The 4,799-nt window shown below is 40.9% G+C and overlaps 1 long non-coding RNA gene across 2 annotated transcripts; it reads right to left on the bottom strand.

Moving 5' to 3' along the window:
• Positions 1-1,050: 1,050 nt before the first annotated feature.
• On the bottom strand, positions 1,051-4,238 carry LOC101853344. 2 transcript variants are annotated; one of them, XR_220872.3, is made up of 4 exons: positions 4,102-4,238; positions 2,566-2,702; positions 1,772-1,989; positions 1,051-1,232 (listed from the first exon to the last, which is right to left on the bottom strand). It is a non-coding gene; the product is annotated as an uncharacterized LOC101853344 (long non-coding RNA). The 2 variants fall into 2 exon arrangements; XR_001185177.2 differs by having other exon boundaries at positions 2,572-2,702.
• Between the last annotated feature and the right edge of the window lie 561 nt (positions 4,239-4,799).

Here is a 4,799-nt window from a genome sequence, read left to right as displayed (position 1 = left end):
ACCTAGTGATTTGAGGCCTGTGACTTGAACTAGGGGCTTGTGAGCACGAGCGGGTTTGCTACCGGGGTACAGCCCTACCTTGTAGGGGTGTTTTAGGAAGAGGTGTTTGTCTTATTTATTGTGTGGTGAGAAGGGGAAAATGTTAACTTAGGAAACATCAGCATGAGTCATGCTTCATGTGTATACAACACGTCTTCATCGTAATAAATTAGAAGCATTTATCATAATTAAAGAATGTTATTTTAAAAAATAAAAATAAAAATTATCACTCAATCAATCGTTGATCATTCGTGTCGTTTCCAAGTTCATAATTCATCTCTGTCGTATTTTTGTTGAGTTACGTAACGTATACTCTCAAGGTGCACTGTTAGCTCAGCTTGTTTCATGCCGGACTACGATGGAGCAAAGATTCGACCGTATTTATGGAGGTCCCCTACTGCCCCAAAATAGAGTCCCCTCTATGCTTGAGAGAGTTGTATTGCGGTTGGTTAGAGGGCTCAACTGGTAGGCTGGTATTTGAATTTCCTTTCTTTCTTGCTTTTTTACAATCTGTTTCTTCCCCCATGTGTCCTTACTCTAATCCAAAACCAAGAGCCATATTGACCGTTACAACATGCATGGGCAAACTGCAGCCCGGGGGCCAGATCCGTCCTGAGACTTGGGCACGTGCGGCAGTACGACTTAGGCTATACCCTGCCAGGTACACGTACAGAGTCGATGGGCTCAGTCTGTTGGGCATCAGCTATAGAAAACAAGAAGTTTAGGTTTCAGTTCTGCCTGTTTCTAGGGTTGACTTTTGTTTTTCCCTTGGTCTTGGTTCAAAAATTTCTACTGGAGCGGAATGGGTCAAGGAAAAAAAGGAGGGAAAAGGGGGGGAGGGGTGAAGTTGGAAATGAATGATTTATTCTAACTCATGTTGTACTGAAGTCAAGAAGATTTGATTCATTTTTGTGTCCTGATTTGGTGCTGTTATTTGTGTTAATTACATACAGTATTGTTAACACGGTACAGATTGTTATGCTTTAAAAACACACACAAGAAAATGGAAAACTGTTGAAGCCAGGAAGATTTATTTTAAACTATATTTTCACAAATGTCTCTCTCTCTCTCTCTCTCTCTCTCTCTCTCTCTCTCTCTCTCTCTCTCTCTCTCTCTCTTTCTCTCTCTCTCTCTGGAGACTCTCCTTAAGTGAGCTGGCTCTTCCGCGTGGGCAGGTGGCCCCTGCTTCAGTTCTGTGGACGACACAAAAGGGAAATTCTCTCAGACTGATGACAACATTGAGGTTTGGGAGGACGGGGTAGGAAAGGAGAGGAGGGAGGGTTTTCACAAGCTCTCACACAAAAGCACTCAAGGAGATTACTAATACCACCCCCCCACGGACACCTGTCACCCCACATAATTTTATCACTCCCTGCACTTCCCCCCAAAAACATTCCTCCTCCCCCCCCCCCCCCCCCTCCCAACCAACACACAGAAATAAAGTAGTAACAACTAACACCAAACAAATCATCAGCAATATTTTTTTAACACACTACAAAACAATAATAACGCTAAATAAACAACAACACTCCCCCCCTCCTCAACAATATGATTTAAAAAATACTCTACCTAAAGTCTAAAGCAAAATCGAGAACGAAACCCACCACCTCCATAAATACTCAATAAATACACAAAAATTAACCTCATTAGACACAGACACACACACACACACACACACACACACACACATACACACACACACACATACACTCACACACACACACACACGTACCTATCCCACGAGTCTGTTGAGGATATAGTATTGCAAAATTGCCTGCGTGTTGATCCCTCCCCCGAAAACCCCGTTGTTGTTGTTGAAAGCTCCCAAGTTCCTCAGGACGTTGGCGGCGATCAGAGTCTGGAACAGTCCACTCCGGGCCTCCAGGGGAGGCAGCTCCACAGCCTCCTCACTGGTCACTTCTGTGGCCGCTTCCTCACCTTCTGGGATTGCTGATGATACGGTAGAAGAGGGGATGGCGGAGGCGAGGGGATATTAATTAATTTATTTCATTCATTTATGTATTCTTTTATTGATTTATTTGTTTATTTTTTTCATTTTTTCATTTTTAAAATTTCTTAATTAATGTGTTATTTACAGTGCGTTTATTTTTTGTTTTTTATTTTTGGGTTGAAAAAAAAAGGGCGGGGGGGGGGGGGCAAAGATAGGCATGATATTATGCTATGGAATGAGAGGAAACAGTTTGGTAAGCCATACGCTACAGTGTTTTGATATGGAAGAAAAAGATACTGTAAATGCTGTTTCATACGATTACAAAACATTAGTTTTTGTTACAGAAAGAAAGGTTTCTGTAGGGAAAGTCATGTGCGGCTTTAGGCTTTGATATGGTACGAGAAGGTACCGGTACTATCAAGGTTAGTCGCAGCGCTAACCAGAACAGCTATGACGAAGTAAAACATGCAGACACTTTGACAACAACAATAATAACAATAATAAAAGGAGCAACAACAACGACGACGACAACAACAACAACAACAAACAACACAGCTACAGCAAAAAATCATTACCAGTACCAGTGGTTGAATATTCAGGCGGGACTACAGTTGTCAGGTCGTTCAGTCCGGAGTCACTTTCCGGAACTGGAACTGCGAGGGTCAAGGTCATAAGCATAGCGCATGCGCTCACCACGGATAGTTTACACATTCTGAGACATGGAAAAAAAAAAAAAAAAAAAAAGATTATTTAACCGACAATGTATCTATTCCGCTGTATTTTGTTATTATTGGCTTTTTTGTTTCGATTCTGTTTTGTTTTTGGTTCTTTTAATCTCCCCATTTATTATGTAATTGTAAAATGTTTTACAGCCCCTCTGATTCTATTTGGATCATTCGACCCTGTCCGTAGGCCCTGGGTCATTTTGTAACCCCGGGATTGTATTCTTCACCTTTTAGAATACTTCTAGTAATAAGATCTCTTTGAAACTTTCAGTATTCCTCCAAAAATTATTGAGACAGAGTGCTATTCAAAGCGTACGGATGAGATTAACGAGTAAATTTCCTCTTTGGAAAGTGGTGGCAGAGAGTTCCCCACGTCGTATGGATACGATAGTAAAACACGACGTACGGATAGTGCTAAAAGTAAAAGGCAGGCTTCATTTGTTGATGCCTTGAATTTTCTCTCCCATACATGTCTGTGTTTCTCTCTCCCTTACCTCATGTACTTATTTACTACTATGTTCTGTTCTCTGTAATTTGTGGGAATTTTTAGAGTAAACGGATGGCAATGCTGTCCTATTCTTATCACAGTTATTGTTATTGTTGTTGGTGGTATTCTTGTTATCGTCGCCGTAATCATTGTCGTCGTCGTCGTTGCTGTTGTTATTGCTGTTGTTGTTGTTATTGTTGTTGTTGTTGTTGTTGATGTCGGTGTTGTTCGTGTTCTTGTTGTTTGTGCTGCTGATGCTGTTGCTGTTGTTGTTGTTGTGGTTGTCGTTGTTGTTGTTGTTGTTGTTGTTTTTTGTTGTTTTTATTTTTATGTTGTTGCTGTTGTTCTGGCAAAAAGTGGGTGGTTGGCGTGTGCCCTGGTATGGTTTCTTCTTTCTTTCCTATCAAACATCTGTCATCCCCATCATTCATCCGTTTTGTGTTTTGTTACTCTCTTGTAACACCTATAATCTTCGGTACTTATATGACCTAATTGTGTTGCAAGTGCCGAAATTCTCTTAATAAAGCAAGACATTCGGTTTGTTGTTTTCGGGTTGTTTTTGTGTGTGTGTTGTTGTTTGTTTTTTTGGGGGGGTTTGTTGTTGTTGTTTTTTAGGGGGGGGGGGTGCTGTTTTAGAGAAGCAGTCGCAGGGCAATAGACGTTACTCGTGTTGTTGGAATTGTTAATGTTATCGTTGTTGTTATTGTCATGTCTTGTTGTCATTGCTGTTATCGTTGGTTTTGCTTCTCATAATGTAGTTTGATGCTGTTGTTGTTGTTGCGTTCACCATTGGTACTGTCGTTTATGTGAGAGCTGTTGTTGTTTTTTTCACTAAAATTACATATCTGGAAAAAAAGCTAAAATTCCTCAATGCGCTATCAACACAAGAACAAAGTTACCTGACTGGTGATGGTTCCAACGAGTTGTCTGGTTTGGAGATGTCGACTTGTCTACTCAGGCAACGACTACTGACTTGTCCGAGCTCTGTGTATGTGTCGGAAAAGCTCTCTCTCCCTCCGCTTAATATACTAGGTGAGGCAACTATCGCTGCGTCATTTTTTTAAAGAGCAGCCAATCACGACGCTTGGGCAAACGTCAGCACGGCCAATGAATGCACTGTGTAAACATTCGTAAATATTCCTGGCCACGCCCCTTTTCCTTATTCAAACCATCGACCCCCCCCCCCCCCCGCCACCACTACCCGCCCCCTTTGAACACGGTTGAATTATCTTACTGAATCACAACCTCTAAGTAATCTATCTAGAGCGTAGATAAAATAAATTTTGTATAAATGTAGTGTGATGTGCCTTAAGCTTGCCGTCGAGCAAGGATATGCGCCGTAAAAGTGCTATGATGATGATGATGATGATGATGATGATGATGATGATGATGATGATGATGATGATGATGATGATGATGATGATTAGGATTAGTATTATTACCATTAATATTATTATTAATATTGTTAATATTATTATTGTTATTATTAATATCAATACTTTTTACTATGACCCTACTAACGTCCCAATGTTTACCAAAACCCTTCCCAAGCTCTTTGTCAAGACTCGTTTCCCTTTGATGTTCACACTCCATCGAG

The sequence above is a fragment of the Aplysia californica genome, unplaced genomic scaffold, assembly GCF_000002075.1.
Source record: "Aplysia californica isolate F4 #8 unplaced genomic scaffold, AplCal3.0 scaffold00535, whole genome shotgun sequence".
Taxonomy (NCBI): Eukaryota; Metazoa; Mollusca; class Gastropoda; order Aplysiida; family Aplysiidae; genus Aplysia; species Aplysia californica.
This window is presented reverse-complemented; position numbering and strand designations above follow the sequence as displayed.